We start from the raw sequence: 23,505 nt of genomic DNA, 5'->3' as shown, positions 1-23,505 counted from the left end.
GTAGCCAACTTTGTTGAATTGCAATTTGGATTGGTATATATCTAATGTATTGTATCACATCCAATATATAATATGGAAGTAATGTAATAAGCAGAGAAGAACAAAAAGTGTAAAGTAAAAAGGCTACAATAGTATAAGGAGCATTAAAGATTTATCTATCACAACAAGGTGATCATTACACTCAAAGGAATCTCATTCAAAAAACTAAGTTACAGATCAGAGATCAGCCACTATTTCATCCTAACAGGTGGATCAAATTAAATCCTTTCACAAGGTAGACTTAACAAATATAGAATCATACCCCTTCACTGTCTTAGGCAATCCAAGAACAAAATCCATACTGATGTCACTCCAAGGTTTCTCAACAACAGTAATAGGTGTATACAAACCAATATTTTGACTTACTCCTTTTGCAACTTGACAAACCCCACAACTCTTTACAAATTTCTAAACATCCTTATACATTTGTGGCCAATAATACTTCTCTTTCAGCAAACTCAATGTATTATCAATTCAAAAATGTCCAACCAATCCACCACTATGCTTTTCTTTAATCAGATTCAACCATATAGAACTTCTAGTAATATACAATTGAATACCTTTGAATAAAATTCCTTCTTGAATGAAATACTCATCATACTTACTTATGTGATCTGTCAAATTTGGTGCTTTACACTCTCTCCATGCCTCAAAAAAATTAAGATTAACATCATACAAATCTTTCATTTCATCAAAACCAAGAACTTCAACCTTCATTTCAATCAAAAAAGAAATTATTCTACTCAATGCATCAACAACTTGGTTAGTAACTCTACTCTTATGCTTAATAAAAAATGTGAAACTCTACAAGTACTCAACCCACTTCATGTGTATTTGATTCAATTTATGTTGACTTTCCAAGTATTGTAAAGCTTTATGATCAGTATACAACACAAACTCTTTAAGAATCAAATAATGTCTCCACTTCTTCAATGCTTGAATAATAGCATAAAATTATTGATCATACATAGAATACTTCCTTTTAGCATAATTTAACTTTTCACTAAAGAAAGCAACATGTTTACCTTCTTGACTTAATACAGCTCCTATTGCATTACCACTTGTATCACATTCAACTTGAAATACTTTGTTTAAATCAGGCAAAGCCAATACAGGTAATTCAGCAACCTTTTGTTTCAAAGTCTCAAAACTCTTATCAGCTCCATGTGTCCACTTGAATTCCTTTTTATCTCCCCTCATGGTCTCAGTCATAGCATTAGAAATAGCAGTAAAATTCTTTATAATCTTTATGTAAAAACTAGCCAAACCATGAAATGATATTACCTCACCCACATTCTTAGGTGTAGGACATTCCAAAATTGCTTTAACCTTCTTACGATCCATCTTCAATCCATTAGCTGAAATCACAAATCCCAAATACATAATCTCGTCTTGCATAATTTTTTTTCAAATTAATCAGCAACTTTTCCTCTTTCAACCTTTGCAATACTTGTCTAATATGCTCAAAATGTTCTTCCTTAGTCTTACTAAATATCAAAATATCATCCAAAAACAATCACAAACTTACCCAAGAATCTTTTCATAACTTCATTCATCAACCTCATGAAAGTACTAGGTGCATTAGTCAAACCAAAAGGCATAACCGACCATTCGTACAAACCATCTTTTGTCTTGAAAGCAGTCTTCCATTCATCACCTTCTCTGATACTGATTTGATGATAGCCATTCTTCAAATCAATCTTTGTAAAATACTTTTCTCCCCTCAAATAATCCAGAATGTCATCCATCCTTGGCATAGGAAACCTATATTTCACTGTGATCTTGTTAATAGCTCTAGAATTAGCACACATTCTCCATTCTCCATTCTTTTTAGGTACTAATATAGTAGGTACAACACATGGACTCAAGATTTCTCTGATCAAACCTTTTTGTAACAACTCATGCACTTGTCTATTAAGTTATTCATCCTCTATAGGTGTCAATCTATATGATGCTTTGTTCAAAAAATTAGCTCTAGAAATCAAATCCATACAGTGACTTATACTTCTCATTGGAGGTAAACCATCAGGTATATCCTTTGCAACAATCTCTTTACACTCATTCAACAATTCTGTAATTTCTTCTAGTTCTCAGTCAATACTATCGGTTGTCACTCAGTCACCACTGATTGACACTTGGTTAACACTATTTTCTGGCACTTGGTTATTGTTGACACTACTAAGTTTCTTTGGAGTTATAGAAAAACAAACTTGATTCTGTTTTATTTCCTTTTCAAATTGTTTCCCATTAACCATGCAAACTTTTACAGCAATATAATTAACCTCATCTAGACTTTCAATTAAAGGCAGCAATATTTGTTTCTTCCCATTCACCCAAAGAGTATATCGATTAAATCTTTCATCATGCATAGCATAGCTATCGTATTGCCAAGGTCTACCCAACATAATATGACAACAATCCATAGGTATAATATCACACAAAACTTCATCAAAGTAATTTCCAATCTTGAACTTCACAAGGCATTGCTGACTTACCAATATCTTATGCTCATCTTTGATCCATGAAACATGATAGGGTTTAGGATGCTTCAGCCTCTGTAATTGCAACTTTGTAACTAGCTCTTCTGATGCCAAATTTGTAGAACTTCCACTATCAATGATCACTTTGTAGCATTTTCTAGCCATCTTACATCTTGTCTTGAAAATACTTTTCCTTAAAACAAGTTCCTCATCACTTCCCTTATTACATAAGGTTCTTCTCACCATCAAATTTTCTCTAGCCTTAGGTCCACTTCGTGAACCCTCATCATCTCCTTGAATCACAACATTTCTATTACCTTGTACACTTTCAGAGGATCTACATTCAAAAGATCTATACCTCTTTACCACATATGAAATAATCACCATTAAATCGACCTCTAGAATAAGAATTATCTCTTCCTTGGTAAGAATTAGTACCTCCTCAGTAAGAATTACCACTTTTCCATTCGGTATTGCCTTTTTCATCATTCTTCCACTCATATTTGCCTTTATCCTATACAAAATTATTAGATCTACCACCTTCACCATAAGATCTACCTTTGCCTCTCTGGAATCTACCACCTCTATTTATTTGTCTTTGTTCATGCTTCTTTGTCAATATCTCTATAGCCTTTAAGGCATATTGGTATGCTTCTTCCACACTTTCCAACTTCACAAAACTTATTTCATCTTGTATTCGAAATCTCAGTCCATTTATGTACCTTGCAAATTTCTCAACATCATCATCCACATGTCCAGATTTGATGTCCAATCTATAGAATTCCTCAGTATACTCCTTCACATTCATGTCTCTTTGTCTCAAATTTTGCATCTTTCTTAGTAAGCTAACTTTGTAATCAGCAAGGAGAAATTTGTTCTTTACTTTGCTCACCATCTTCACCCAAGTTCTGATCTTTTGTTTATTAGTTTGCAAATGCTCCCACCATAGTGAGGCATGATCGTTTAACCTTGTAACAACAATTTTCACCATCCTCTTATCAGAAGTGTTTTCATACTCAAAGAACTTCTCCATATCAAAGATCCAATCCAACACAACATTGGTATCCAATTTTCCATCATAAGGAACAACTTCTACATCAGGCTTTGAATTTTCCCTAGACAACACTCTCAACAACTTTGCTTCATCTTGGTCTTCTTCAGGTTCTAGATTAGGGTTTGGTGCTATTGCTTCATCATTACTTACATCATCTAGATGTGCTCCTCTCCTCTGGGCTATCTCCATAGCATCTAATTTGGCTGCAATTTGTCTTAATGTATCTAATATTCCATTATTAACATTTCCTCTACCCTAAACCATATTTACAGATCATGTTCTTGCAAGATCACAACTCTCTGCAAGTTATAGGTCAAATCCATAGATCTACAACCCTACAACCCAATTCACTTAGGGTTCTACACGATCCAATCACCACAAGGATGAACCTCAAGCTCTGATACCACATGATGCAAGGAGGGATGAATAACTAAAGCCAAAGGCACATCCAGCTACCCAAACCACCTTGCAAGAGTTAACACAATAGAAACACAACACATTGAACAACAACCAAAGGAGGAAGAAGAGAAAACACTTGTTGATTCATCAAATAATCAACATACATGCCCAGCTATAAGGCCTTCTGGGTTACAACCAAATACAAAATATATTCCAGATCAAAGATCCAACATCAAATTCCTAGCTCTAGATACATATGCAACAAACTTTCCAAACTTTCACATTCTACTCCAGAATCCCTCAAAAAACTTGCCTAACTCTAAGCCTAAACATTCTATATATACTTTCCATAATGGCTTATAGATCACTCTAGAACATTACTTAAGAGGAAGGCCGACCCAACAATGGTCTGGACACATCCCAACAAAAGATCTTAACATAAATGTCATGATCAAAATAAATCCCAAAAGTTGGCTCATAGAAATAATGTCCAAATGCTAACACTCAACATAAATAGGAAAACTTGACACATGAAGGGTCACTCGGCATACATTAGGTAGCTCGGCACATGAAGAGTCACTCGACATACACTGGGTAACTCAGCACATGAAGGAACACTCGGTCAACACTAGATTGCTATAGTAACTCAGCATCCACTAGAGCAATAATAACTTGGCATCCATTAGAGCTACAGTAACTCAAAATCCTCTAGAGCTATAGTAACTTGGCATCAACATGTAGAATGAACAAAAATGAGCAGGCTAACAAGGCAACCTGGGATGCTCTTGCATCAATTTTGTAAATTTCTAATGTCAATAAAACATGTGCATTTTATGTTATATGATGCCATGAATCAAGATTCATTGAAATTTTACCATTACTATATTTTTTATTTACATTATTATGGTCATATGATACATTGTTATGGTACAATCCTTGATGATTTTTATAAAAATATAGCAATTCAAAAGATAAAATTCATATTTATTCTCATTTCTTTTTTTACATGTGATAATTGATAAAATTCAATGAATTCAATTTGTAAAAGTTAAATTTGAATACCCAATTTCATAATCATTAGTTAAAAGTACTAAATTTACAACCATTACATTTAGCAAATGACCTTGAATTCCCTTCTATATTAATATAGAAATAAGGGAGAAACAATAGTTTTAGGTCATTTTGCCTCATGGGAAGAGTCTTAAAGTAGCATCAAATTCAGTATCAATTTTTTTTTTGCCTTTGCATTTGACAGGCCTATTAAGCAAAATATCATTTGGATTCTGCTACGTTTATCCTGTTCAAGAAACAAAGTTTAAAATTTAAATCATATCAAACAATTAAAAATAGAAATAAATTAAACACTACAAAGATGATTAAAATTAATTTCCAAGTTTCACATACTTTGATGCCTAATGGATGTCTTATGATATGATTGATTCGGTCATCTTTTTTATTATGTTGAATTCTGCTTCGTTTAGAGTTTGAACATTTGTTAAGTTATAGTAGATGACCTTTGAATTTTTCAAACTTCCATATTTGGAAGATTTACTTGAAAGAAATGCTACATCCAAAGTGCATTTAGATTCGCCAATGGTTTGATGCAATTCAAAATACCTTCAAGTGTTGAATCCATGGGAAACTTAACTACTTCATACATCATTTTGGCCTCCAACTCTTTTTGGTAAGCTTCCCTTCCAACGAATGTCATTGATGAATTACTAGGTAAAGGATTGGGCAAACCAAGACTTATCATTAATTTTTCTCTTTCATCCATCTTGGTGAGCTTTCTCCCAATTGAGTTCAAATATTCCTCTCCTTCCCTTATACTCTAGCATTTTTTAATGATAGTTGATGACTTTAATGATGCACTAATGTGGTCATGAATTCCTTGGCTGGCCAAATACCTATCACTATGTGTGTTGATTATGTGTATAATATGTCTTGCAGTCTTCTCGAGCTTTAAAAGGTCTTTGTTCTTCTCAATATGCTTCTTGATACTCCCACAAACAACTCAAAAACTTTGATGCAATTCAAACCAATCACACAACCTATCAGTATTTGCCATAATTTTCCCCCACATTTTTTCTTTAATTAGCTTGATTAAATTCTTTATTTTTTCAATTGACTCAAACAAGTTGTTCTCATAGGTTGTGATTATTTTATTTTTCTTATGTACCCCTTGCAACATTTGTGACAATTGATTTTCACTTTGTTTCTTTATTTCCTCAACTTTCTCTTCCCACTATTTTTTTTCCCTCTCATTGTCCAATTTCTTATTTATGTTATTGATTGTATGTCCACTAGACTCCAACTTTTTGAAAATATCTATTGCAGATGCTTTTTCATCTTTAAGTTGTTTATTTGAATCTTGCAATTTGTCCTTGAGTTCTTTGAATTTTACATCTGCATCCATATTAACATGATTCATAGTATCACTAAGTTTCTTATTACTTTGTTCCAGTTCTTCCTTCAACATCTTGAGTCATGCTTCTCTCTCTACATTTACATCACATAGCTTTTTATTGCTTTCTTCCAATTGTTCCTTTAGAATTTTCATTTCTACCTCCATAATTTCTGGTTGAGGCCATGCACTTGCTTCTTGAGAGGAAGCACTTGTAATTCTTTTGTCTATTTCTTTGCACCTGCTATCTACTAATTTCTCCTTTTCCTTTGTATTTGTCAAGTTTTCTTTTAACATTTCAATTTCCTTCTCCAACCCTTCTCTCTCTCTCTCTCTCTCTCTCTCTCTCTCTCTCTCTCTCTCTCTCTCTCTCTCTCTCTCTCTCTCAAATAGTGAACTATAGACCAAAGAGTTGGCCTTTTTTGCCACACTAACTTTGTCCACTTTTTTTACTTTGGAGAAATCCATAGATAGTGCGCTAACATTAAGATCTAGTGGATTTATCTCACTCTCTGGTGGATTATTATCTAGCTATGGGGGAGAAACAATCATAAACTCCATCATTTCTTTATTTGTTTTATATGTTGGAAATATCCTACTTGATGCAAGTTCTTGAGAACGAGTCACCTCAACTACATCCTTCTGGAATTCCATATTATTTTTTCTATTCAATTTTGTGGTTTTTTGAAAATTTGTTACAAAATTATTGAATTGAAAATTTGGGTCTGTTGATACAATATGATGTTTGAAAGGAGAAAGAGCACTTGCAAGATTGCACTTGTCTCCACTAATGCCTATGGTTGTAATAATTGCATTTTGAGGATTACCAATGACATCAGTACCCCTTCCTAATCATGTCCCACTGCCACTAACAAGTGGTTTTTTTGGACTGTTATGAAGGTTTTTTCCTAAGGGAGTTGTGATTGGCATTGTATAAGTATGAGTATCCAAAACCTTTTGCTTCTTTGCACAGTGACCTTCAACTACAGTATTATGGTCATATTTTAGTCACATCATACTTTTTAAAGATGAAACAATAGTGGAGGTTAGAATTATACCATGGATGAATAAAGGCATGTGTTCACCTTTTTTTGAAGAACCTTATGGGTCATTTGATTCATCTCCAATGATTGGTTTATGACCAGATTTCTATAGCTTTGGTATTGGGAGTGGATACCAATTTCCTTGACCTATTGTACCCAGTCTGCCATCACCTAGATGACCAATTTTTTTCTATCATCATTTCCCCTATGCCATGTTTTTCCCTTGGCTGCTAATTAAGTACAATATATTGTCCAATTCAACCAAATGTACTACTACAAGTAGTAGTTGGAGTAGTGGATTTATTGGATCCACTGACAGTGCCTTTGGTGGTGGATGTAAGATCCTTAGAAACCTCATAGTCATTTTCTTGATCATCTGCATCATGTTGTGCTGCTACTACATCTGGATGCTCATTATCCCATAATTTGCTAAATGTTTCATCCTCAGCAAAGTCTTCAAAATCTGCCAAGGTCTTAGGTTCACCAAGATTCTTCCTCATTTCCAATGTGCAACTATACAATCTTTATTTATGGCATCTATAATATTTTTTTACTTTGATGATCCGCTATATGGTAGAAATTGTAGGATGTCATGGGCTACACTGTTTCTTTCTATCTATGCAATTCTTTAAATTGTGCTGACAATTCCTATATTGAAATATTATTTTCACTAATGCATTTCTCCATCTCTATTTTGACCTCTTCCCATGAGTCCATGTTTTTAAATATTTCAATCAATGGCATACTTTTCTGTTGACATTTGCTTGTGGATTTCCCATTCTATACAATCTTTGTGCCAATTATGTTTAGTGTATCATACTACTAGTGTTGAAGAACATCAAATTTAAAAACTGACATTGAATTCTCTTCTCTCAAATGTGAACCCTCCACATCCAACAAGAAAAGAAGGAAAAATGGTTTTCTTTTGTTGACCATGAAAGAGTATATATGTGCTTTCCATCTACTATAAATATTCTAATGGAAAAATCCTCTCTATCACATGTATTGGAAGTTTGTAGCATTCTACAACTGAACCAAAAAATCTTAATACAGTATATTCTTCCATAAAGTACTAGTTAATCAAATAAATTTGACTTCCTAGGGCACAGACAATCTAGGCATTGAAGTGCTTGTAATTTTATGATAAAGTGGTGCCAAAAAGAAGTCTACAGAATGGTTTTAGTTCCCTTGGGGATCACCCATCCTAATCATAGATGTCCATTCAAATATTGATTTATCACATTTAAGTCCAAGCTTGTTTGTTTCAAAAATTTGACGATGCTTTCATAATAGAAGATAGCACAAGTAGGTTGTGTATCTAAATGTCTTATGTGATAGTGAGTCTGGCCCTCTTTTAATCATTAATATTTGTTCATGCATGTGATGTACAATGTTTCCAACACAATTATATCTCAATGGCTATTTTAGACAATGAATATTGAGAATCATTTCTAGAACATTGGCACCCACTTTCTCGTTACTTTCCAAACAAAAAAACATTGATAGTAGAGATACAATATCCTAAACCCATTACAAAAAAAAATCCAATTTATAAGGAGGTTTATGATCAAGGGGTCGATTGAATATGATTGCTAACCCTCTAAAATGAGAATGATTTTTATCTGGTCTTAAGTTTTCATATGTTTCTTCCAAAATTTTTAGGTCAATGTGGGTTAAGTTTTTTTCTTCATACCCTAGGTCCGATAGTCTATCAAATTCACTCTATGTGATTGAAAAAATTACCTCCTAAGTATTTTGATTGAAAATTGCCTTTTTGTTTTCATCATATTTTTTAGCACAAACCATTACAAATTCTAGACAAGAGAATACTTCAAGGAATCCCAAGTGGGCAATTCCCCTAGTCCATGTTGCAAATTTATTTACAATGCACCCTATCATGTTGTTCGATTTAATATATTTTGACTCCTTTTGTGGATCATTCCACTTATCTTCGATTGCATATCCGATTTCCTTAATACTCCTTCCATAGATAATAGGATCCCAAATATCATGGAATTCATCAATAAAACCTGGCATTTTAACTAGTTTGTGCATGTCAAAATATAGTTTCCCGGTCCCCTATATTTTCTTTTGGGTTGCAATTCCACTGCTAGTGCCAATGTCACTCCTCTTGTATGTTTTCATCATCATTGAAAAATTTACAGAACTATAAATAGGCACAAATTACAATTTATAGACACAATTAACATTTATAACCCAAAATTGTATTTCTAATATTTGACTTTACAAGTTACCTAGCCACTTGAAAGTAAACAATTTAGGCTTACAATGCACAATAAATTGAAAATTAAACCCTAAATTCTATAGCCTATACTATTTACTAAATTGTTAGTAAAAAATGTGTTAAGGATCTTACCCAAAATATTGAAACTCAAATTGATAACTATTTTCTGTGACAATATGAGCTATCCTAGAAGACTAGATTTTCATTGCAACTTGCAAATTATGATTCGTGATCCCTTTTTGATGCTCCAATGATTTTACTAAATCTTAGATTGGTAGTTTGTGTAGAGATCCAAGATTGAACAATGAAAACTAAACATTATAGTCTACACAAAAGAAAATTTTACAAATTGTAAAATCAATAGAATCAAGAATGTATTTGATATTAATTCTTATGAACAATGTATAGTGGATAGCTGGTATTATAATAACTTGTGAAACCATAAATGTATGATGTTATAGTATAATTCAGAATTAACTCTAGTAATTATTGCTATTTTATGAAGAGTTAGTGATTTCTTTCTCAAGAATACTTTTATTGGGAAAATTTGAAAAAAAATTGAGGGTAGCCAAAATCTACTTGAAATAAATCTTGAGTCATCGATCTTTGATGCTCCAATGGTGGTATCTGTTGATCTTTACATGTATCATCACCACATCATAGTCTACATCAATGCCACATGTCTTCTTTCTCACCCAATACATGTATGACACACGTCTTCTTTCCACGACATTTCAGAAAATAAGACTACTCTTGCCGAAATTGAGTTGAAATACAACTAGGGTTATTCAATCTTTGTTGATCAAACAATGTATAAAAGGATGTAGATGCCTTAATAGATATTAAGTTTCCACATGTCCTCTTTCCAAGGAATATGGGAATAGAAGTTGATTGTTTCCAAAATTAGCTCAAAATTAATTTGGAGTTGTTGATCTAAGTTGATTGAATGATGGTTGGCTTTTTCCTTTTTTCATATAGCGTAAATGATGCCCTATCACCAAGTCCACTATGATATTTACCACGGGTCCATCGTCTTCATTGAAATGAATAGTGAATAGTGATAGGTATTACATGTATACCACATGTCTTCTCTCTAGGGTGATTTGGGAAAATGAGTTGAGTGTTGTCCAAATTGGCCCAAAATACATCTTGATCCATTGATCCTTGCTCATCCAATGGTAGTCAAGGCATCCCCTTTATATTAACACTTACAACATCATGTTAAATTATAATTATAATAATATTATTATAACAACATTGTATTAACACTTTTTAAAGATAAAAGTTATTAATAAAAAATTAATTGAATAAATATGTTTTATGTTTTATTTTAAGATTTTTTTTTTTGATGGAGGTCATCCACAAACAAGTTTTAGGTACCCAATATGGGCCCACGAATGCCTGAAACCTCTTCGACTAAGAGCCAAGGACTAAGGAGCATCCATGCTGCCAAATTTGCTTGGGGTACGATCTCGACCTCATCCTTTATGATGTCTTCGAGCCTTGCACTCAGCAAGACTTGATCCCTGGTGGGATCTTTGTGAGCCATTCAACTTCATTGTGTTATTTTTTAAAAATTATTTCATGATTGAATAAGAAGATATTCATAAAAAATTAAATAGAAATAGGAATCTATGTATTTGTGCATTGAATTTCAAACTGAACCATTTGTAACATTAACAAAATAATTATCTTATTTTATGCTTTTGATGATGATTAAAAAATAATTAAGGACCTGATATAGTATAGTTAAATTATTCTAATTTATATAGCATACATAAAGTTTTAATAAAAATTTAAAATTCATTACAATATGAATAATTGAGTGTTCATAGCATAAAGTTTTTATAGAGCATATTTATTAGTTATTAGAGACTAGAGTTCACATGTGTTTTTTTTATGGATTCATTTATAAAAATGGTTGAGCGTTCCCTAGATTTTCCCAAAAATCATCTCTGGTCATTGATCTAAGTTGATCAGATAGTGCTACTATGAGCTTAGTGATTTCACACTTGATACACATTTTCCACGTGTCTTCTTTCAGGGGCATTTGGAAAATCTAGTCGATTGTTGCCGACTTTGGCCCAAAAAACATTTGGAGCCGTTGATCTTTGTTCACCCAATGGTAATCATGGCATCACCTTTATAATATTACTAACATAGTCCTTAAATATATTAGAATATTTCTAATTTTTAAAATAAAATAGTTTTTTAATGATACTTTAAATTTGATTGTAAAGTAAGCCCATCCAAAGGAGAAATTAAATTTGACTATAAAAGTAACTATTGATTTTGTTCCATATATTCTATTATTTTGCACTGCTGAAATTAAACACTGAAGTAAATGATTTATTAATTAAATTATTTGTTAAATGTTAAACCTCAATATGTTAATTTTATTTTAATGTAAAATACTATATTTTGTTTCTTAACAATTTAATAAAAAAATTCAAAAATGCCAAAATAGTGCATAAGTATAACAATAAAATACAAATTTTAATGGAATACTAAAATTTCATTGATATACCTTGAAAATTACAATCTAAGGAAGTTACGTGTATAATTATTGTAATTTGATTAAACAAAATAGAAAGTGAAACCATATTGCATAGGAGAACTGTAGTACTAATGTACTAGTCATTATATAAAGCATGAGACCTAAGTAAGTGATGCAAGAACATCCTAGGTTGCACTCCTATCCTGCATGTTTTCAGTTTTTATTTTGTTGTTGAAACCGGGTTCTGCTGAAATTGTGTTTTTTGGTTTCTGGGTGCCTATTGCGAGCCATGTAACTAATCTTTCATAATGAGTTAGAGGTTTTGAACTTTAGGAATTGAAGAGGGCCTAGATTACTATCTATTTTTTAGAGTGAAAGTTCTAACTCCTTATAGTTTGAGAGATATGGCGATTCTCCCAGAACATCTATTTTTGGTAGTTCTACGCGATAGTTTTATGTGCTCAACTTTTAGAATGGATGCACACTTTTCCTTGATGAATCAAACTTTTTTCATTTAATGGGTTTTAGAGGACCTAGATATCTACCCACAATTCAAAGCACAAGTTCTAACTTAATTGAATCTAAGAGGTATCGTGATTTTTCTTGGACATCAATTTTAGGATAGTTAATTGCTGATGCACATTGACTTGTGCATTTAATATTAGGATTATTCTCATTTAATATTTGTTGAGAGACAACTTGTGGCTTTTCCATGTTCTAAAATGATCTATAAGCCATTTTGGCTAGTATAAATAGAGTATTTAGGCTTAGAGCTAGGACAATTTTTTGAAGTGAAGAGTTTTTAAGAGGATTGCAGAGCAGAATTGGAAAGTGTGAATTTGCTACTGATCTTTGTGTATGAATGTATCTTGTGTCTGGATATAACCTTTAAGGCCTTACAATTGGGACTGTATGAAGATATTTTGATGAAGCAATAAAAGTATTTTACTCTTCATCCTCCTTTGGTTGTTGTTCTTTGTGTTTGCTTCCGTTGTGTTAACTCTTGCAGGGTGGTCCGGAGAGCTAGGTGTGCCATTGGCCTAGTTTTCCCTATCCTTCCTTGTGTCAAGTGGTATCAAAGCTTGAGGTTCATCCTTGTGGAGATTGGATCATGTAGAACCTTGATTTAGATTTGGTTGCAGGGTGCAGATCTGCGGATTTGACTTATAACTTGCAGAGGGTTATGATCTTGCAGAAACCTAATTTGTAAAGATGGTTCATGGTAGAGGAAATGTTGATAATGCCATATTGGATCAGTTGAGACAAATCACAACTAGATTAGATGCTATGGAGATAGCCCAAAGGAGAGGAGCACATCTTGATTATGTAAGTGATGATGAAGTAGCAGCACTAAACCATAATCCAAAACTTGAAGAAGATCAAGATAAGGAAAGATTGTTGCAAGTGTTGTCTAGGGAAAATTCAAAGCATGTTGTAGACGTTGTTCCTTATGATGGAAAATTGGATACCAATGTTGTGTTGGATTGGATCTCAAATATGGAGAAGTTCTTTGAGTATGAAAGCACTCTTGATAATAGGAAGATGAAAATTGCAATTACTAGGCTGAAAGGTCATGCTTTGCTATGGTGGGAGCATTTGCAAACTAATAGAAAAAGGAGAGGAAAGGAGAAGATAAGGACTTGGCCAAAAATGGTGAGCAAGGTAAAGAAAAAATTCCTTCATGTTAATTACCAAGTTAGCTTTTGAGAAAGATGCAAAATTTGAGGCAAAAGGACATGATTGTGAAAGAGTATACTAAGGAATTCTATAAATTGGACATCAGATTTGGACATGTGGATGATGATGTTGAGAAAATTGCAAGGTACATAAATGGATTGAGATCTAGAATTCAAGATGAAATAAGTTTTGTGAAGTTGGAAAGTGTAGAAGAAGCATATCAATATGCCTTGAAAGCTGAGGAGATCTTGACAAAGAAGCATGAACAAAGACAAAGAGGTAGAGGTGGTAGATTCCAAAGAGCCAGAGGTAGATCTTATAGTGAAGGTGGTAGATCTAATAATTTTGTGCAGGATAAAGGCAAATCTAAATGGAAGAATAATGACAAAGACCAAACCAAGTGGAAAGGTGGTAGCTCATACCAAGGAGGTACTGGATCTTACATAGGAAGAGGTAATTATTAACCTAGAGGTGGTTTCCATGGTAATTGTTTTAGATGTGGTAAAGAAGGGCATAGATCCTTTGAATGCAGATCTTCTGAAAGTGGGCAGAATAATAGAAATGTTTTGATTCAAGAAGACATTGAGAGTTCACCAAGTGGACCTAAGGCTGAAGAATATTTGATGGTGAGAAGAACCTTATGTAATAAGGGAAGCGATGAGGAACCTATCCATAGAAGAAGTCTTTTCAAGACTAGATGTAAGATGGTTGGAAAATGTTGCAAGGTGATCATTGATAGTGGAAGTTCTACAAATTTGGCATCAGAAGAGCTAGTTACAAAGTTGTAGTTGTAGAGGCTTAAACATTCCAAACCTTATCATGTTTCATGGATCAAAGATGAGCATAAGATATTGGTAAGTGCACAATGTGTTGCAAAGTTCAAAATTGGACATTACTTTGATGAAATTTTGTGTGATATTATGCCCATGGATTGTTGTCATATTTTTTTGGGTAGACCTTGGCAATATGATAGATATGCTTTGCATGATGGAAGATTGAATCAATATACTCTTTGGGTAAATGTGAAGAAAAAAACATTGTTTCCTTTGATTGAAAGTCTAGATGAGGTTAGTTTTACTACAATAAAAGTTTGCATGGTTAATGGTAAGCAATTTGAAAATGAAGTAAAGAAGAATCAAGGTTTTTTTGCTATAGCTCCTAGAAGATTGAGTGTTGGTTGTAATGACCAAGCAGCAAAAGTTGGTATGATAGCAAAAATTGTAGAATTGTTGAATGAGTATAAATATATTATAGCTAATGATATTCCTGATGGTTTACCTTTAGTAAGAAGCATAAGTCATTGTATGGATCTGATTCCTAGAGCTAGTTTTCCAAATGAAGCACAATATAGGTTGACACCTACATAGAATGAAGAACTTAATAGACAAGTGCATGAGTTGTTGCATAAAGGTTTGATTAGAGAAATTTTGACTCCATGTGTTGTACCTACTATATTAGCACCTAAAAATAAATCAGAATGGAGAATGTGTACTAATTCCATAGCTATAAACAAAATCACAGTGAAATATAGGTTTCCTATTCTGAGGATGGATGACATAATGGATTGTTTGAGTGGAGCAAAGTATTTTACAAAGATTTATTTGAAGAGTGGGTACCATCATATTAGAATCAGAGAAGGTGATGAATGGAAGATTGCTTTCAAGACAAAAGATGGTTTGTATGAATGGTTGGTTATGCCTTTTGGTTTGACTAATGCACCTAGTACTTCCGTGAGGTTAATGAATGAAGTTATGAAAAGATTCTTGGGTAAGTTTGTGATTGTCTATTTGAATGATATTTTGATATTCAGTAAGACTAAGGAAGAACATCTTGAGCATATCAGACAAGTATTGCAGAGGTTAAAAGAGGAAAATTTGCTGATTAATCTGAAAAAGTGTTCTTTCATGCAAGAAGAGATTATGTATTTGGGATTTGTGATTTTAGTTGATGGATTGAAGATGGATCCTAAGAATGTTAAAGCAATATTGGAATGGCCTACACCTAAGAATGTGGGTGAGGTAAGATCATTTCATGGTTTGGCTAGTTTTTACAGAAAGTTTATAAAGAATTTTAGTATGTTTTTAATGCTAGGACTAAGACAATGAGGGGAGATAAAAAGGAATTAAAGTGGACACATGGAGCTAATAAGAGTTTTGAGACTTTGAAACAAAGGTTTCTAAATTAATTGTATTGTCTTTGCCTAATTTCAACAAAGTATTTCAAGTTGAATGTGATGCAAGTGGTAATGCAATTGAAGTTGTATTAAGTCAAGAAGGTAAACCTATTAATTTCTTTAGTGAGAAGTTGAATGATGTTAAAAGGAAGTATTCTATGTATGATCAAGAATTTTATGCTATTGTTCAAGCATTGAAGAAGTGGAGACATTATTTGATTCCTACGGAGTTTGTGTTCTATACTGATCATAAAGCTTTACAATACTTGGGAAGTCAACATAAATTGAATTAGAGACATATGAAGTGGGTTGAGTACTTGTAGAATTTCACATTTGTGATTAAGCATAAGAGTGGAGTTACTAATAGAGTTGTTGATACATTGAGTAGAGGACTTTCTTTACTGACTAGAATGAAGGTTGAAGTTCTTGGTTTTGATGAAATGAAACAGTTGTATGATGCTGATCCTAATTTTTCTGAGGTGTGGAGAGAGTGTAGAGCACCAAATCTAACCAGTCACATCAATAAGTATGATGAGTATTTCATTAAAGAAGGTATGTTGTTCAAAGGTATTTAGTTGTGTATTTCTAGAAGTTCTATGAGGTTGAATCTAATTAAGGAAAAGCATAGTGGTGGATTGGCTGGACATTTTGGAATTGATAAGACATTGAGTTTGCTGAAAGAGAAGTATTATTGGCCACAAATGTATAAGGATGTTTAAAAATTTGTAAAGAGTTGTGGGGTTTTTTGGTGAAGAAAAGATAAGTGTAGGAGGAGAAGAATTTTCTAATTTTATGGAGTCTTTGCATAAGGAAGTGAAGTTGAGGTTAGAAAAAAGTAATCAAAAGTATAAGGAGAATGTTGACCAGTCTAGGAGACATCATGATTTTCAATTTGGTGATGAGGTAATGGTTCATTTGAAGAAAGGTAGATTTCTTATTGGAGCATACAGTAAGCTAAAGATGAAGAAGTTTGTACCTTGTAAGATCTTGAAAAAATTTTACAGTGGAAATGCTTATAAAGTTGAGTTACTTGATGATATGGATATATCTCCTATATTCAATGTTGCTAATTTGTATAAGTATCATGAGTCAAATGATGAAGTTGCTATATTGTAGATTTCTTATTTCTATATTAGAGGATTATCCTAGGAATTATATTGAAAAAGTTGAACAAGTATTGGATCAGAGAATTGGTAAGAGCACAAGGGGAATAGATTATTATGAATATTTGGTGAAGTGGAATAATAGACCTATGGAAGATGCTTCATGGATTTATCAATCTGAGTTGGATTCATCTTAGGTTGTGACATCTCAATAATTCAAGAGAATCATTTCTTCTGACCCTAGTTTTCTAATTTAGGAGCATCCTGGGTTGCACTCCTATCCTACATGTTTTTAGTTTTTATTTTGCTGCTGAAATTGTGTTATGCTGAAACTACATTTTATGGTTTCTAGGGTCCTGTTGCAAGATGTGTAACTAATTTTCCATAATTATTTAGAGGATTTTAACTTTAGGGATTGAGGAGGTCCTAGATTTATATCTATATTCTAGAGTGAAAGTTCTAATTCTTTATAGTTTGAGAGATATGGCAATTCTCCCAGAACATCAATTTTTGGCAATTCTGCACTATAGTTTTCTGTGCTCAGCTTTAAGAATGGATGCACACTTTTCCTTGATGAGTTATACTTTTCACTCTTAAGGGGTTTTATAGGACCTAGATATCTTCTCATAGTTCAAAGCATGAGTTCTAACTTAATTTAATCTAGGAGATATTGTGATTTTTCTCTGACATCAATTTCAGGATAGTTAATTGTTGATGCAGGCCGACTTGTGGATTTAATATTTGCTAAGAGACGACTTGTGGCTTATCCATGTTCTAAAATGATCTCTAAGCCATTATGGCTAGTATAAATAGAATGTTTAGGCTTAGAACTAGGATAATTTTTTGGAGTGAAGAGTTTTTAAGAGTTTTAAAGAGGATTGTAGAGCAGAACTGGAAAGTAAAAACTTGTTTCTGATCTTTGTGTATGAATGTATCTTGTATCTGGTCATAACCTTGAAGGATTTATAGCTAGGCATCTATGAAGATATTTTGATGAATTAATAAAAGTATTTTACTCTTCATCCTCCTTTGGATGTTGTTCTTTGTGTTTATTTTCATTGTGTTAACTCTTGCAGGGTGGTTCAGAGCTAGGTGTGCCATTGGCCCTAGTTTTCCCTATCCTTACTTGTGTCACTAGGATTGTGAATTCTTGTACCCATAGGTTTTCCTATGCCACTTTATCTAAATGATACCATTTTTGAGAAAATACAAGACAATTTGTGCCCATTTACTATGTTGCTTCAATTGCCTAGCAGTCAAGTCCAACAGAAATGGTTGCAGCACCACATTTTGGCTAGGTTCCAGAAGCTTGTGGATTTCACCCACCTAAGGGATCCCCACCCCTAATACCTGCATAAGCAACCATGCCAATGTCATCACCTAGGTATCCTGCTTTAAAAGTCTTCCTCAAGAGCAATGAAATGTCGACCCTTTATTCTCCAAGGTCAAGCAAAGATGTTATAAAATGGGATGTAATGTCCATGTTGATAGGGTACATATTCTCATTCTCCAAAAACTCGCACCCTAGAACCATTTTTATAGCATGAATAATGAAATGCACATCAGGAACAACCTCATTTCAAATTTACAAGAGGTTTTCATCAAGGATGTCACCTAAAAGGCCTTCTATTCCTCTCCCAATTTGCATCACAGATGAATTGGAGTGTCCATCTTGACTACAGAGTAATGACTAGCGGTCTACCACACCAAGTAAACCCAACCATAATTTAAGGAGCACTAAAAGTATATCTATTACCAGACTATTGACTACCAAAAATGAGATAAGAAATGATGAAAGAAGAAGCTCAATTTCCTATAAATAAGATGAGTGGTTGAGTGATGGTCCCTACATATTTGTCTATCTGACTTCTAGCTCAATTGTTTTAAATGATTAAGTCTTTGCAAATCTTCAACATAAATCCAAGTTTGTACCAAAAAATTTGTAATGTGTGTGAATTCGATGGAATAGGGAATGCCACAAGCAATGACAAGACATCTATTTACTATCCAATGCAAGTGGTACAAGGTGAAAGAAAATGTGTCACCCTTTCGAAGACTTGAACTAGTTCACGGCTTCATTCAAGATGTTTGGCCTGAAATCAACCTTCAACCATTGATACATTATTATTCGACGATATTCTATAGATAGATTTTACCAGTTACACACATATGGTGGAGATATGACATGTTATTAGAAACATTTCCCAAAAATTCATTACTTCATACATCGATTCCTACTCGCATGTGACAAGTGTAGTATGTAGTATGTACTACTACTAACTAGTAAGTACTTATTAGAAAATGAAATTATGATTCACACAAATTTGGAAAGTAATAATTACATACATAATCTGATTATTGTAAAATAACTAGATCCCTAAAGGAAACACCAGGGCATTGAAATATCAAATATCAACAAAAAGGGGTTTACTTTTCATTATATTCCTTGTATCTATTTTACATTTCATATATATATATATATATATATATATATATATATATATATATATATATATATATATATATATATGTATGTATGAATAGTTTACCAAAAATAGTTGTGGTTTCCCTAAAAAAGGGAAGCGATAAGCTTTGAAACATTAAATTTCAAATTCATACACTTTTGATAAGATGTTTTAAAAAATAAACCCTAACAAAACCAATGATTCTTTGTGTAACACTTCTTTTATCCTTCAAAACATCTCAAAAGTGTTGAAGTTCTATTTTTTTTGTTCCACCGCATTTGCAATTTTTTCTTCAAAATTAGCAGGTTCGAGACCCATTTCAATGAACATTTCTCAGAAATCTATCTTTTGTTACTTCTTTTTGAGCTCTTTGATGGTGCCCCTAGGATTAGTAGAGAGAACTTGCATAGCTACTATAAGTCTAGTAATAAGATCACTTTGTTCCTTATCCTCTTCCACAATCAAATCTGGGTTGACAAGAGGGCTTGGATTTTCATTCAATGATCCCTCTTCCACAGGCAGTCCCATTTTTGGCAACCAACTATGTTTCTGATAATGATAACCATTGTAGGATTTTTGCAATTTAAAGAATATTTTTTCAACCAATTTCCACTCTGCCATAAATACAATAGGACATTCCACATATGTTTCATCCTATAGAAACCTCACTTTCTTATCACTCTTTGATTTAATACTAAGTATAATATTTTGATAATTTGACAACTAATGTGAAAAACATACAATTAATTTCTAGTTGTTAATTCATTGAGCAATCAAATAATTTGCTAGCACTTTTCAATAAACGAGAAAAAAGGCCTAATACAATATATATACATATACATACATATATATATATATATATATATATATATATATATATATATATATATATATATATATATATCCAATAAATAGGAAAAAATTCCTTATATAACATATTTTTTTCTATCAAAAGGGACAAAATCGCCTCAATTTTATGAAATTTTTTAAGGATCAGAGAAAAATCGTATCTAACATTAAATTTTTCCTGACATAGAAAAAAATATCGCCAATAGAATTTATCCCCCCCCCGCCCAAACTAATATTAGATTCGCCATGAATTTATATATTTTTTGGAGAGTGTTTTTAAAAAAAAAGTTATCGCTATGTATGCTTATGTCTTCCCATGGCCTTGATGGAACATGCAATAGCTGATAGAGTCTAGTCTTTTGACTAACTCCTTTAACAGTCTGACACACTCAATAACTCTGCACAAACTTCTTCACATCTTGTGACAAGTGAGGCCAAAAATAATGTTTGCAAAAAATAGAAATGGTCTTATCTCAACCAAAGTGTCCTACCATCCCTCCACTATGTTTCTCCTTGATCAAGTTCTCCCTCATCGAACTCCTTGGAATACACAATTGACTACCCTTGAATAACACACCATCCTGGATCATGTAATCCAACGACCTGGTCCTATCTAGAGTATTAGGTTCCTTACCCACTGCAAAATCATGATCCTTAGGGTAAAAAGTCTTGATTTCATTAAATCCAACCACTTAACCTTCATTTTGTTATTAAAAATTGCCTTCTAATTAATGTATCTACAACCCTATTAGATCCTCGGCTTCTATGTTTCAATACAAATGTATATCTCTATAAGAACTGAGCCCATTTCAAATGTCTTCATCTTTGATTCAAATCACCTTGGCTATTTAGGTACTGTAATGCCTGATGATTAGTATAAGAAAAAATTATTTTGACAATAGATAATTCCTCCATTTCTATAAATTCTGAACTATTGCATATAACTCTTGAACAAAAAAAAACTTCTTCTTTGTATGATTCAATTTCTCACTAAAATATGCAATAGGCTTACCTTCTTGGCTCAATACAACTTCAAAGACACTATCACTAGCATCATAATACACTTGGAATACCTTGTTAAAATCATGGAGTACTAACAAAAATTTCTATGTCACATTTTTCTTCATTGGCTCAAAAGTTCTTGCATCTCTTACTATCCACTTGAACTCTTTTATATCCCCTCTCATTGTTTTAGTTAGGGTTGCATAAATACTACTAAAGTTCCTAATGAACATCCTATAAAAACTAGCCAAAGAATTGAATGACCTCACCTCAGTGGAAGACCTTGGGGTAGGCCATTCTAGGATGACCTTCACCTTCTCTGGGTCTATTTTGAGACTATCATACGATACAACAAATCCCAGGTAGACTAGCTCTTTTTGTACAAAGCTACACTTCTTGAAATTAATCAATAGTTTTTCTTCTGTTAAACTCTTAAAGATACTACAAATTTTCAACAAATGTTCATCTAGAGACTTACTATAAATCAAAATATCATCCAAGTAAATAGTAACAAACTTTCCCAAAAATTTCTTCAGGAACTCATTCATAAGCCACATGAAGGTGCTCGACGCATTGGTCAATATGAGGGGCATGACTAACCACTCATATATAACCTCTTTTGTCTTTAATGTGGTATTCAATTCATCTCCCTCTCTTATCCATATCTGATGATAGCCACTCTTGAGGTCTATCTTTTTGAAGTACTAAGATCCACTCAAGTAGTCTATAAGATCATCCATCCTTGGCAAAGGAAATTGATACTTGATGGTTATCTTGTTTATAGCCCTAGAGTATGTACACATCCTCCACTCTCCATCCTTCTTCGATGATAGTACTGTAGGCACTACACATGGACTCAGACTCTCCTAAATTAGAAATTTCCTCAAGATCTCTTGAACTTGTTTGTTCAACTCCTTAGTCTCGACAGGAGCCATCCTATGAGAAGCCTTGTTAGGAAAACTGGCTCCAGTGACTAAATATATTTGATGAATAATTTTTCTTACTAGTGGAAACCCTTTTGGGACATTATCAAATATGATATCCCCATATTCACTTAATAGACCCGAGACTTCTACATGAACTTCTTTACCACCTTTCTTATCTACTCTAGGAATTAATACATAACACACATGTTGATGTTTCATTCCATCTAGAAATTTTCTTCCATCAAAAAGACATACCCTAACACTACTACATACCTTTTCATCTTCCCTTATGAAGGGCTTGAGCTTGTGATGAACTTCATCTTTTGTTAAACAACAAATATTTTTATGACTATTGTGTATTGCATGTTAGTCATACTATCATAACCTTCCTAGCAAAAAATGACACACATCCATCTGTACGATGTCATAGAGTACCTCATTGTGGTAACTCCCAATCTTGAACTTCACCAAACATTGTTCACTAACTAGGAACTTATGGTCATCTTGCACCCAGGAAATCTAATAAGGGTGTGGATGTTTCCCCCTCTTGAGTTTTGACTTTGTGACCATCTCCTCTGACACCAATTTGTTAGTTCTCCCACCATTAATGATCATATCACAAAATTTACCCTCACACTTGCACATGGTATGAAACAAAATCCTCCCTTTTCCAAGTTCTCTATCACCACTCAACAAGACCCTTTTGTTAATTAGGGCCTCTCATCTTTCTAAATCCTTTGAATTTGATGACTTGGAATCATTGTCCACATGTGCAACCCTTGCTTGACCTTCATTTGTCCCACTTCCTTGGCATTGAGGGAACTGATAGGCTCAATTACCTTCTTTGCCATAGTAAAAATATGTACCATGGAAGCCTCCTCTTCTTGATTATTTTCCTCTTCCTCTGCCTCTTCCTCTTTGGTCTCTTTTGATCATGGGAGTGGTTGAGATCCTCATTCATCTAGTTTCAGTTGGTATCCACATATTCATTTTTCTTTCGGTCCTCATTTTGACCTCTAAATGATGTACCATCACCCCTTCCTCCTTCAACCTTGCCCTCTTTTCTTTCCATCAAATTTTTTGTTTAACTTCTCATCAACTCATAAGGAAAACTTGTATGACTTTTCAATGCTGGTCATTACAGCTAGA

Source organism: Cupressus sempervirens, chromosome 6 (genome assembly GCF_028749045.1).
Source record: "Cupressus sempervirens isolate cs-2001-9-10 chromosome 6, ASM2874904v1, whole genome shotgun sequence".
Taxonomy (NCBI): domain Eukaryota; kingdom Viridiplantae; phylum Streptophyta; class Pinopsida; order Cupressales; family Cupressaceae; genus Cupressus; species Cupressus sempervirens.
Note: the sequence above shows the minus strand (reverse complement) of the source record.